A 14,514-nucleotide genomic window follows, 5' to 3' on the forward strand; every position below is an offset into this window, starting at 1 on the left:
ATTTCCCCTGAAGCTTTCCACACTCCTCCAACAGGGATCCTCTGGGTTTTATCTTTAGAGAAAGTAAACTGTACAGAGGTTTTTGTGGCTGACGTGGAGCAGAGAGGCCCAGCCGGTTTCATGAGGCATGTGTGTGCCCGTATAGGCCTGTATATATATGTGTGTGTGTGTGTGTGTGTGTGTGTGTGTGTGGGGGTGGGTAATCCTATAGACTGTTCCAACAGATATTGTATTGTCTCCTCCTTGGATACAAGCCCTTCCTTAGAAACGTTGTTTGTAGAGGAAACTCATTGCTCCTGCAGGGCAGCGGTGGAAGAAGTAGGCCTATTCAGATCCTTTACTGCAGTAAAAGTAGGCCTACTAACACCACACTGTGATAGTAAAAGTCCTCCACTGGAAATGTTACTTAAGTGAAAGTGTGTAAGTATCATCAGATAGAAGTGGCATGAAAAAAAAAAGACTCAAGTAAAGTACAAGTTCCTCAACATTTGGACTTAAGTACAGTACTTAAGGACAGTACTTGAGTATACGTAGCCTTGTCTACGTAGCCTGAATATCTCAAAGGCTAATTAACTTTATGTATTTATCAATGAATCAACACATCAGTTTTACAAAAGTGATTCCCAGGTAAAACATAAAGGGGCAGAAACACTAAACAAGAACATCTTAAGCTAAACTAATGATTTTAGTAGCCTGAACGCCATAAGTAACGTCCTGAGGTGTTTTTAATGGCGGTAGTTAAGTATAAGTACTGTTATCGCAGTGCTGTGCAGCCACTGTGTGTAATTTTGGGGTATTTTGGTGTAATAACACGGTTGGCTCGGAGTCTTGCTGACATTTGGGAATGACTGATGTTATTTTCTGAAAGCCAAAATGGCGCGGCTGCTGTATCTGACTGCAACTGCAAGGGCGCGAGCGTTCACGGAGCGACATGTGGGCGGGAAAATGCTGCTGCGCTTTTACTCGGGTCTTTCCGGCAGCTCAGCCAAAAGCGGATGAACACGCGCGGCGGTGCACGCGGCAGCAGCCGAAGTAGCAGAGCGAGCAGCCGCCCGGAACAACCGAGCGACCCCGGGACTGATTTTACCCAGTTTTCCGTCGGGGAAACCGGGGACACCGGGCAAGGGGGGTGGGCTGGGTGCTCCGGTACATAAAGAATGAAAGAGCCCTCCTACCGGAGGGGGCGTAAACATGAACGGGGCCGTGTATATTTCGTTTTTCCAGGGCCAACTGGAGTCCGTGCTGGAGCAAGTCGTTCAACTCGCCGTCCAGGAAATCAGCAAGACGGTGGGCTCCAGCCTGAACACCCTGCTGCTGGAAACGGCCGTGAAAGAGCAGGAAAATCGGCGGCTCAGGCTCCAGCTGCAGTCGCGGGAGAAGAACGGAGGCCGAGGGAAAGGAACCGCGAACCCCAACTGTAACCCTTCGGACGGCGGAGGGTCTACGGCGCCCGGTAGGGCAGACAGCGGCAGGACAAAGCCCGAGTATCCGCAGCAGCAGCAACAGCAGCTACACGCCCACGGAGGGCAGGGCACCGAGCCCGGCGTCCCTACAGACACACGCCGCCTGGAGCAGCGGGGACGGGTCGTGGGTGAGTTAGACACTCCTGTTATACAACCGAACAAACACTCCTCCCTCTGTCCCTGGGTCTCAGCCACGTTGCGTAACTCTGCGGGACGAATTTAAGGGTTATGAGTGAACAGAACTTTTTATTATTGTATATAAATAAACAGCATACAAAACATACACTTTACAACATTGAAAATGTTTTTTTATTTACAAATATGTGGAAAAAAACGTAATACATCAGTTATATTTAAGTAGATATAAAAATAAACAGAAATATTACCTCCTTACATACTGGCATAAAGTGTAGAGCTGCAAAGATTAATAGATTAGTTAACTATTAAATTAATCTGCAACTATTTAGATAATCCATTAATCAGTTTGAGTCTTTTTTTTAAAAGTATAAACAGAAATAAACAGTATAAACTTGTGTGATGTCAGCTTGTCAAATGTGAGTATGTTCTAGTCTCTTCTCTCCCCTGGGACAGGAAACTGAATATCATTGAGTTGTGGACAAAACGAGACATTTGAGGATGTCACAAAAAGCATCTAAAACGGTGAAAGAAATTGAAAAATGGACATAAACGTTGGAAAAAGCGGGGGGAAAAAAGTTTGAAATTAAAGGAGAATTCCGGCCAATTTTTACGTTAATCTTGATCGCTATAAATATGCGAATACAGTCGATATAAAAAAAAAGCGACCTGAATCGGTGTGGTCAACACAGAGCAGCTGCAGCTACCTCTACCAGCTTCCACTGAGCTAACACGGCAGTTGTCGGGGCAGGTTTTAGAGAGCCTTTGTGCCTCTTAACAGACACAAAATGCAATTAAAATATCTGTGCAACATGAACAGGGCCCTTACATGACAACAAGATGCATTCTCAACTCAATTCAATTTTATTTATAGTGTCAAATCATAACAGGAATTATCTCAGGACACTTTACAGATAGAGTAGGTCTAGACCACACTCTATAATTTACAAGGACCCAACAATTCCAGTGATTCCCCCATGAATGCGTAAGTGCGACAGTGGCGAGGAAAAACTCCCTTTTAGGGAGAAACCTGGGACAGACCCAGGCTCTTGGTAGGCGGTGTCTGACGGTGCCGGTTGGGGGTGTGATGAACAATGGCAATAATAGTCACAATAAAGATATTGTAATAGTTATAATAGTTCATGGTGTCGTAGAGCACAGCAGGGCGTAACAGGGCGTGGCAGGGCGTTGGCCGGACATAGCAAGTTGAAGCCAGGCATTGCAGTGCGTAGCAGGGTGTAATAGGGCGTAGCAGGGTGTAATAGGGCACAGCAGGGCGTAGCAGGGTGTAATAGGGCACAGCAGGGCGAGGGCAGGGCAGGGCAACCATGGCGACAGCTGCCACCATGATCCAAGATGATGATGCTGGGCGGAAGGACTCCGGAGAATAAGCTCCCCGGAGCTATGTTAGTAACAAGCATTTCTGTGACACGAATACACACAGATGGAAAGAGAGAGGAGAGAGAAGCTCAGTGTGTCCAAGGAGGTACCCCGGTAGTCTAGAACTATAACCGCATAACTAGGAGCTGCAGAGAAGGGGACATAGGGAGGCGGTGCGTCATGACTGTGGCTACACACCTTCCCTCGCCGGTCTAGGCGGACGCTGCAACTCCTCACTCCCTAACTATAAGCTTTATCGAAGAGGAGAGTTTTAAGTTTACTCTTAAAGGTGGTGACGGTGTCTGCCCCCCAAACCCAGACTGGGAGCTGGTTCCACAGGAGAGGAGCCTGATAGCTAAATGCTCTGGTTCCCATCCTACTTTTAGAGACTCTAGGAACCACAAGTAACTCTGCATTCTGGGAGCAGTAGTGCTGGAGGCCAGGGCAATGCCATCTAGAATAATTATATCTTAGGATAAAGATGTTCGGAGGTGTTTAGGCTAGGCCTGTAGCGACGCGTCGATGTCAAATTTGCGTTGACGCTTCGCCACACACACGTGGGAGACCAAAACATTGCAGGATGGAGGACGAAACAGCAACCTCCTCACATAATTCCCAACAAAGCCCTGCTAAAAGCCCCAATAAAAGAAAAAGTCCTAAAAAAACAGCTCGCCCTTAATCATTGAAGGTATGGGAATACTTCAAATATAGTCCCAAACGTAAAGGTGTCGTTATTTGCGCTCTTTGCCAAATGGAGTTGTCATACCACACCAGCACAACAGCAATGTGGGAGCATCTGAAACGGAGGCACCCCACTGTCACTCGTGAAGGAGACAATACCAACTAAGTACTAACGTTGGCTAAATTTATAAATAAACAAATAAGTTTGTGTTGTGTAGCCTGAGCTCTGCACACTTCGGTGGTGCTAGCTAACTATCTTAGCTCTCCGTGCAGTTTGTTCGTGCTAGGTTAGTAGCTAATGTTAACGTTAGCTAGCTACTGGCGCCTAGACAGCTGTGTTTAGCTAACGTTAGTTGTCATCTAATGTTGGCTTGGATCATAGCTAGCTTACGGCTGCAGAACACAGCTATCTATAGTAGCTAACGTTAGCTAACGTGAACATTAGCTACTAACCTAGCACGAACAAACTGCACAGAGAGCTAAGATGCGTTGGTTAGCCTAGCACCACCAAAGGGCACAGCTGCATTAGCATGTAAACTTACAGAATAGCAGTTAAGAGAGTCAGTTTTATTATACATCAGGTTTTATGTTGGGACTGTTATATTGTGTTAAACACTCTCAGGAATGTCTATACTGTAAACTGCACAGTGTTTGTTTTTGCACTACACCTTGATTTTTTTGAACAAGAGAGTTATGTTGGTACTGTAAAAGAGTAAACAGGCTGGCCTTTCATTTTGTATAACAGTAAAATAATTATTTATTTTATTTTGTGTAAAGCAGAAGATTTTTTGCTGTGCAAAATTGTTGTTTAATAAAGTATATTATTATGAATTTTTTGGTATTTATTTGAGATACATTATGGTTTTTATTAATCGAGCAACAGAAAATTAATCGTTATATTAATCGTCCAATTAGTCGTTAGATTAGTCGACTAATCGATAAAATAATCGCCCGATTAATCGTTTAATAAATAATCGTTTACCCCCAGCTCTAGTTTAGGGCCCAGCACAATAACTTCAGTTTTGTTTGAGTTTAGCATCACAAAATTGTCGGTCATCCATGATTTGATATGTCTAATGCATACTTGAAGTTTAGCTAACTGACTGGTTTCGTCTGGCTTGATTGATAAGTATAATTGGGTGTCATCCACATAACAGTGAAAGTTAATTGAGTGTTTCCTAATAATATTGCCTAGAGGAAGCATATACAAGGAGAAAAGAATTGGTCCAAGCACCAAGCCTTGAGGAAAGCCATGGCTAACTTTAGCGTACTTGGAGGATTTATCGTTGATATTGACAAATTGGGATCGCTCAGAAAGATAGGACTTAAACCAGCTTAGTGCGATTCCTTTAATGCCAACTAAATGTTCCAGTCTCTGTAACAGGATGGTATGGTCAATAGTGTTGAATGCAGCACTAAGATCTAATAAGACAAGTATGGAGACAAGTCCTTTGTCAGCAGCAGTTGGAAGGTCGTTAGTATTTTTCACCAGTGCCGTCTCTGTGCTATGATGCTTTCTAAATCCTGACTGAAAGTCCTCAAATAGACTATTCCTACGTAAAAAGTCACATAACTGATTAGCGACTACTTTCTCAAGGATCTTGGAGAGAAAGGGAAGGTTAGATATAGGTCTATAGTTGGCTAAGACCTCGGGATCGAGGGTGGGTTTTTTCAGAAGAGGTTTTATCACAGCTACTTTAAATGACTGCAGTACATAACCTGTTAATAAAGACATATTGATCATGTCTAATAATGTGGTGTTTACCACGGGTAACGCTTCTTTAAGTAGCCTCGTTGGGATGGGGTCTAAGACAGGTAGATGGCTTTGCTGAAGAGACCTTTAGCATTAATTGTTGATGGTCTATAGGAAAAAAGCAGTCTAAGTATATGTCAGGTCCTGTCGTTCTTTCTAGCACTCCTGCATTCAAAAGTGAACCGTTAGAAGTTAAGGGCAAAAGCTGATGAATTTTATCTCTAATTGTTATAATTTCATCATTAAAGAAACTCATGAAGTCGTCACTACTAAGAGCTATAGGAATAGATGGCTTTCTTCTATCAGTGATGAGTAATAGTCTGATCTGGCATTTCTGATGGCCTTCCTATATGTTTTCAGACTGTCTTGCCAAACTAAACGAGATTCTTCCAGTTTGGAGGAACGCCATTTACTTTCAAGTTTTCGTGAGATTTGTTTTAATTTGCGAGTTTGGGAGTTATACCAAGGTGTTAGTTTCCTTTGCTTCATCATCTTCTTTTTGAGGGGAGCAACAGAGTCTAAAGTCGTCCGTAGGCAGGCCGTAGCAGCGTCTACAAAATGATCAATTTGGGAGGGACTAAAGTTAACATAAAGGTCCTCTGTTATATTAAAACATGACATTGAGTTAAAGGCTGTTGGAATATTTTCCTTAAATTTAGCTATAGCACTGTCAGATAGGCATCTAGTGTAGAAGGTTTTATTTAATTTCATATAGTCGGGTAGTAAGAATTCAAAAGTTATTAAAAAATGGTCTGATAATAAAGGATTCTGTGGAAATACTATTAAATCTTCAATTTTGATGCCATATGACAACACAAGGTCGAGTGTGTGGTTAAAACAGTGCGTGGCCTTATGCACACTCTGACTGAAGCCAATTGAATCTAGTAGTGAGTTGAAAGCAGTACTAAGGCTATTGCTGTCAACGTCCACATGGATATTAAAATTACCTACAATAAGTACTTTATCTGATTTTTAGGACTACACATGACAAAAACTCTGAGAATTCAGATAAAAAAAAGCCAGGTTTCAGTAAGACAGAATAGATCAATTTGATTATCTAATATCAAATTGTTTACTAATATTGCTTTAGAAGACAGAGATCTAATATTTAATAGTCCACATTTGATTCTCCTATTCTGTTCTATCGTTGCAGTGGTTGTTTTAATTCCAATTAGGTTGTTAAGTATAGCACCTCGCTGGTTTACGTTTGATTTTACCGATCTCAGTTGGGGGACAGACACCGTAGTTATGGGATTATGGATGGGTGGCTGCTCCAAAGGAAGCACAGAGGAGCGTGTAGCGCTGTACCTGTGATTACTGATATTACTGATTCTTACTGGAATGATATAGCTGGTCTGTGGGTTAGCAGAGTTATTTGAAAAGGAGTGAGAGCTTATGGGAGAGTGAGACTGGGAAGTGTGCTTGTGCGTGTGTTTACGGGGTGCAGACAGTCAATCTAAGGTCTGGGTCTGCACGCGTCTATTAGGATGAATCCCGTCCCTGCTGAACAGGGAGCCATGTTCCCAAAACAGATTAAAATTGTCAATAAAACCTATGTTGTGGATGTTGCATGTATGCTGGAGCCAGGCGTTGAGGGTGAGTAGTCTGCTAAAAAGGCATACTCCGCGACCTCGAGATGGAAGTGGGCCCGAAATAAAAGTCTTCTTCCCAGTGCTTTTTAAAGCTTCAATGAGAGTACCAAAGTCTTTCTTTGTGCGTTCACTCTGCTGATAGGACATGTCGTTATGTCCACAATGGACCACGATGTGTTTAATAGAGGTCGGGAGTGAGGGTATCAGGTCCACAGCTTTAGCCAGGATGTCTGCAACTTTGGCTCCAGGAAAGCAGTGTGTGGCAGCATTAAAAAACCGTATATCCCGGGTGATGGAGTCACCAATAATTATTGTGGTTGGGGGGAAGAGCGGACGAGGAGTGTTGGGGGCGTGAATGGCTGGTGGCAGTATTGGTTTCAGATGGACAAGAAAAAGAAAAGGAATATTGCTTACCATTCGGTGGGGGAGATGAGTGTTTTTGAGGAACGTTGTCATTTGGCCGGTTCAGGCAAGGGAGGCCATCGGACCGTCTGACTACCGCATCCCTCAGAAGTTTTCGCCGCGAGGCAGCGGTCCTCTCCCGCGACGACAGCTGGTCAGTCGGCTTTGAAGCGGGGCAAGCCCGGGTAACCACATTGGTCGTTACCGGGGGAACGTTCGGCTTCGACAGGGCATCGAAGCGACTGGAGAGGCTGAGGGCAGGAGGCGATGGAGCCCTACCCGAGGCTCTTTCGGCCGCAAACCACTTTAGTCCAGGATGGCCTGATGGTCGGCGTCGAGCAAGAAGATGGATGTGGGCAGGCGGATGGGTCCCAGAGCGCAGTATCCTGGAAGGCCACTGAGAGAGTTGTGATTTGGAGCGATTGATTTTGAGCAACGTCCAGGTAGGCGGTTAACAAGGCATCTTTGGTTTTTAAGTCCTCAGAGAGCCGACGAACGTCTTCCCTAAGGTCAGAAATTTCTTTGTTTGCATTTTCAAGCAACGAGAAAATCCTGTGGGGAAATGGGGACTCGCCAGGTGTGGAGGTAGCCATGGAGCTGGCGTTAGCCTGAAGCTAATGTTTACTACTCGTAGAAAATGTGCGGTCCTCCATGCACAGGTAAGTGCCGGGAGCTAGCTCGCCCTGATAGCTGCTAGCTGTTAGCTGCCGTCCGTGATAAGAGTGTTCAATCAGGCTCTGTCATAATCGTCATGCAGCAGTTCCGTGTGTATTTGTAGCTCATCCATTTTGTGTGTGATTGATCTGGTGTTGGTGAGTAGGAGGCTTGGCAGTGTCGATTTGTGTGGTAGCCTGCGCTAGCAGGCCCGACCGGGCATCCTCGCTTCTGATTTCTCCCTGCCTTCGTTGCCTCCCGCTCCCGAAAACAACCCAGTGAGCGCCCGGTGGTCTGGTGGATGTCCTCCAGAGGACAGGTCAAGTTTATTCCCCCTCAAAAATAGGTAATTGAGCATCAGTGACTATGTAACTACATGGAAACGGGCCAAATGATGTCTGTGGCTTGCACACTGATAGCGTTAGAGAAGGTAGCTGTAGTCTCGTGCTGAAGTCCCAGTGTAGCAGGAAAAGGTAAGCAGTGTGCATTTTAATTGCATTTTGTGTCTGTTAAGAGGCACAAAGGCTCTCTAAAACCTGCCCCGACAACTGCCGTGTTAGCTCAGTGGAAGCTGGTAGAGGTAGCTGCAGCTAATCCAGTTTGCTAGGACCGATCCAGGTCGGGTTTTTTTCAATCGAAAGTACTTACGAAAGATTAACGTAAAAATTGGCCTGAATTCTCCTTTTTTAAGGTTTGAAAAAAACATCGGAAAAATGGACCTAAACGTTGAAAAAAGTGGGAGTTAAAAAAAAAAATAAAAAATTAGAAAAAGGGACATCAACGTCGAAAAAAGTGACAAAACAAGACGTCATCTTGGGCTTTGGGAAACCCTGATCTACATCGTGAGGGGGGTGGGGGAAATGCAGGTTGTAAAAACAAACGCTGCAGTGGTATAAATGTCAGAACGCTCGCAGAGATCGTAAAATAAGATTTACAGTTTCCAGACCTCCGGGCGGACCACAGCGAGGGTTACAATCGCCGTTTCTGTGGGGAAGAAAACAGCTGAGGTGAACAAATACACAGTGTCAGACGGTTTAGAAGTGAGGCGCCCCGACTCAGTGACCTCCTGTCTGGGCGTCCCCGGGGGGTTGTTGGCCACCACGCCTCTTTAGGAGACTAGCGGGAGTTTTTTGAGTCCCAGCGGCAGAAGTGACCGTGAACACAGATCATGGGCGATTCTTTCGCCCCGTAGGCACCAAAGTCAATATTGGAGCCGTTCTTCAACAAGCCACGTATCTCCAGAATATTCTGGCACTGAACACACACACACACACACACACACACACACCACACTACAACAAGCCACGTATCTCCAGAACATTCTGACACTGAACACACACACACACACACACACACACACACACACACACACACACACACACACACACACACTATTCTTCAACAAGCCACGTATCTCCAGAACATTCTGACACTGAACTGATCCAATCGATACAGGATCAAATCGGGATCCTGTGAATTGCATCGATTCAGAAAACCCGTCCCTATTTTCTTGTCATTTCAACAACGGGTAATGTTGGAGAGCTTCAGGGCTGCAGCGCTGGTGTGAGAAGAGCTACCTATATTAGCTGCATCAATAAAAGACGTAAACGAGCTCATCCGGATGAAACTAATCAGAACAGGACTGACTTCATCAGATGTCATGCTGTTGGTTTGTTAGGGTGTGTTTCAGTATGCAAAACAAACACACACACACACACACACATGCACACGCACAGAGAGACACACAAACACACACACAGAGACATACAGAGACACCTACTTATACACACAGACACAAACAGCACATAGGCACACACACACAGACAGACGGACACACACACTAGGGCTGAACGATTTTTGAAAATAATTGCGATTTTTTTTTTTTTTTTTCTTCAAAAATACTGCGATTCAATATGCAATTATTTTGTAAGCTCTTTGTCTTCTGTATTATTGAACAAAGACAAGCAATAAATCATTGTATAGTATGAACAATACAAGATTCTTCTTCTGGAGGCCTGTATGTGATGATGAAATTAGGTGATGCATGAATTTATATGAATGACATCTTTTATTTAACTACTTCAGTCCCAGTAGTATACTGAGCACTGACCACGCCTGGTAAACATTCATATGAAAGTCAGAAACTAATCACACACACTAAAGGGCAGATTGCAGAAATATAAAAACAAATATGTGGCTTTACCACACTTTACCTCACATTTAATTATCATTTACTGTAAAATATATATATATATATATATAAAAATAAATAACGTGGATTGCACTGTCTTTGAACTTTGCTACACAGTGAAATAAGTAAAAATATAGTATACAGTATATACAATGGTGTATTTTTATGCCTCCAGCCCCCCCCTCCCCTCATGAAGTGGCGTGCCGCGTGCATGACGGCGTCAACACTGCACTCCCACTCAGAGACAGAGAGGCTATCGTTACGTTAGCAGTAGCATGCTGCTGCTGGTCTTGCCGTGGGATTAACTGTACTAATACAACCGTTGAAACACCACAGCCACGCTGCTGTGAAAGCTCCCCGAACGTCATTTATCAGAGTCTGGTTGTTGCCCCTCTCCGTGGCAGTCTCCTCTACTCCATATCTTTATAACGGAGCTAGCTAACTGGAGCTAACCGCTAATCAGAGCTAATGGTTGCTAACCGAGCCTTCAGTTCTGCGTGCCTGTATCCATTAACGGCACGTATGGACTCCAGCCCGAATAAAACCCTTCATTTTATTAAAATGGCTCTAAAAGTTTTAAACTACAACTCAGAGTTGTTTGAATGACAGAAATCTGCTCAAGGTACGGCGTAGCGTTAGCGTGCTAAGTTGATGCTTTCTCTGCGGGTGCAGACTGATTTGCTCTTGCGAGTCATGTGACCAAATCGCAGCCTTTGCGATTAGGAAATTGCGTCTTAACATATCGCGATATTATTGCAAATGCAATTAATCGTTCAGCCCTAACACACACACACACACACACACACACACACACACACACACACACACACACACACACAGACAGAGACACGCACTTACACATGCACACACACACATAGGCACACAGAGAGACACACACGCACACAGAGAGACACACACACAGACGGACACACACACAAACAGACGGACACACACACACAAACGGACGCACACAGACAGACGCACGCACTTACAAAGGCACACAGACACACACACGCACACACACGAACAGACACACACACACAGACAGATGGACACGCAGACACACACACACACGCACACGATGTTTAGAATAAAATCCAGGTCAGGTCAGGAATGTGATTGGCCCCCCCCGTTGTGATGTCACTGTCTGACCCGAGATCCTCTCTGACCGTGGCGTGACAGCGGCGGAGAGAAGAGAGGCGGGAGGGGCCGCGTTGCGTGTCAGCCGTGTGTTTGTCTGTTCAAGTGTGCAGATGTGTGCATGCATGCGTGCAAGTTCATCTCACATGTCTCTGCATGTGGAGATGAACGTGTCTGTGTGTGTGTGTCTCTGTGTGTGTGTGTGTGTGTGTGTGTGTCTCTGTGTGTGTCTGTGTCTGTGTGTGTGTCTGCGTGTGTGTCTCTGTGTGTGTGTGTGTGTGTGTGTGTGTGTGGTTGTCTCTGTGTGTGTGTGTGTGTGTGTGTGTGTGTGTGTGTGTGTAACCAGTGTATAATAACCTGTATAATACCGTGTGTGTGTGCAGACCAGCTGAAGGCCGTGATGGAGCAGGTTCTGGACTTTGCGGTCCACGAGCTGACGAAGATCGTGGAGGCGTCGTTCGACGACCTGCTGCTGGAGATCACCAAGATGGAGCGGGAGCACCAGGTCCTGGAGGAGAACCTGGACCGCAGGGACAAGAGAGGTGGGGGAGGAGGAGGGGGCGGCGGGGGGGGGGAGGAGGAGGGGCTCGGAGAACGACTCGGTGTCGCCCAGCGGCTCTGAAGACACCCGGGACGAACCGGCCGATGTCACCGCCGCGACCAAACGCACGCCGGAGACACACGGTGAGTCCAGAGCTGCTTTAAAATGTCTAATAATTGCCACACCTATGTTCTATAGTTTGTTGAGTTGTGTACTTACACCATCCCAAATGTTTCCAACAACGTTCATACCCAGTTCATGCCTGTCAGTACTCTGTAGTGGTCCTTGGCACTTTTAGGCTGATGTGCCTCCGCTCCTTCAATGAAGCGTTTTGGGGGTGGTCTGGTCTGTGGAGTGGTAACGGGCTTAACCCCTGAAGACTGAACCACAGCCGTCTCCTCTTCAAACAGACTTTTGAAACTTGCCTCATCTCTTTTGGCCTCGAGTGAGCTCCTAACAACGTTGACAGCAGCCCTCATGCCAGCAGTGGTTTCACTTCTCTTCTGAAAAGAGATGTTCAGGCATTCACGCTCACAAACCACTGGTGAGGCAAGGAGGAGACCCAAAACAGTTTGGCCTTTCCCAAACTGCCCTAGCAGGCCGTTAGCAGTAGATGCAGTATTTGAGGCACCACAAGCCGTCTCCTGCAACAGAACAGCTGTGATGGCTTTGCCCCGTGTTGTCCATCTCGTGGGACACGGGGGTTTTATTGCCGTGCATGATGGATTCTCTGCATGTGCTATTGCTGCATGGATCGCCTTAAACTTCCCTGTATGAGACAAAAGGGCTCCAAGCTGGTTGACCCAATCCAATGAGTCTCTGATGAGAACTGAGGCTAAGCAAGCTTTCTGTGTGATTAAATTAGTACAGTGGGCCCCACAATGAACATAAAGTGCTAGTGGCTGCTCTTGTTTTAGCAGTGCCTGTGCACCAGCATGCTTCCCAGCCATATTAGCTGCCCCGTCATAAGTTTGACCTCGTAAACCATGCCTTGGTAAGTTTAATCTCAGCAGCACATCTTTAACTACTCCAGCAAGGCTTTTTCCTGTTGTATCAGAAACAGAATACAAACCAATGAACTCTTCATGGGGCTTCAGGTCGTTGTCAACATAACGCAGGCAAATACTTTCTTGTTCTTGCCCGGAAATGTCTTGTGTTCCATCCATAATAACTGCATACTGAAGAACTGGTAGATCTCTGATTGTATCAGCTATTCCACTAACAATATTGTTGCTCTTTGTAGACAGAATTTCATTCTGGATCTGTGGACTGATGTAGTCTTTCTGGGACCTCTGCAACCATTTGGCTAAAAGGACATCATCTTCTGCCTTAAAGAAATGACTGTTTTCAGCCAGGGAAAGTCCTTGTACCACCAGGGAAAGTCCTTGTACCACCGCTCTTGGAAGGAGAGAGTTCTGTTCATTTTGGGTGTGGCTGATATGACTCTGTCCTCTGTCCCCTGACTTCAGTGTCTCTCAGCTGTCTGTCCCTGCTCTGAACACCCTAAAAGGAAGACAGTCACAATGTCACACAATGCGACGAGACTGCAGTAAACTACTATGTTCCGTCGGGGAAACGTACCAGATCACCCCTGGCATCCGAGTCTGACTGGCCGCGGTGTTGTGCTGAAATTCTACCCCCTTTAGCGTGTAGCGGTCTTCTTTACAGTTATGTTTGACCCACAAATGGTGACTAGCTTGCTTGCTTGCTAACTGGTCAGCTAGCTAGCTAGCTAACGTTAGCTACCAATACAAATAGAATCAAGAAAACGTAATTGTGTGCGGAAAACTGCAGCTATTTTATCAGAATGACATGAATAGACGTTACTAAACGTAACACCTATCCGTGAACAGATCTATTTTAATCGGCAATTGTATTAAACTACAACTCCCAAGTCATCAAAAGTCTGTGTTTATGTACGTTTAAGGCTACAGCTACGTTTGAGTTAGTTTAGTTAGTTAGTTAGTGTTGTTTAGCTCCAGTAGCAGAACTAGTCTCAGTTTGTACCAGGGTTTCTCAAACGTATCATGTCCAAATCCACTGTTGCTAGTTTGACGGGGGGAAAAAGGGTCCGTGGTTCGACATGGTTGTACTTAGTGTCTTCATTAATCAGAGGTGTGTTTTGGGCGTAACATGCAATCAACCAATCAGAGATCATCTCCCATTCCCTTTAAAAGCCAGGCGTGTTTGGACCTTGGAGCATTGCTGTTATGATGGAGGATTTGCACCGTAATATTTGTATTTGTAATCTTCTGCATGTGTGTGTGCTGCTGTGCGTCCCTGTGTGTGTAACAAGCATAGTGTGCGCGCGCTGTGCACGAGTCTAGGAGCATTTTACTAATGCTCTGTTAAAATAACAATGAAATGCTGCGTTATTGACTTTAGACCAGGTTTTTTTTTCACTTTATAGTCAACCTCAAAGCACGTTAGACTGCAAAGACATGCTTCTAACTGGGCCTTGAAGTCTCTCCTCTCACTTTTCCCTCCTTTCTCTCTACCCTTCTCCTTGTCTACTATCCTCTTCATCTACCCCCCCCCCAGACCCAGAGCGCCCCCCTGTCCTCTCCGTCTCCCAGGACTGG

The sequence above is a fragment of the Sander vitreus genome, chromosome 15, assembly GCF_031162955.1.
Source record: "Sander vitreus isolate 19-12246 chromosome 15, sanVit1, whole genome shotgun sequence".
NCBI lineage: Eukaryota > Metazoa > Chordata > Actinopteri > Perciformes > Percidae > Sander > Sander vitreus.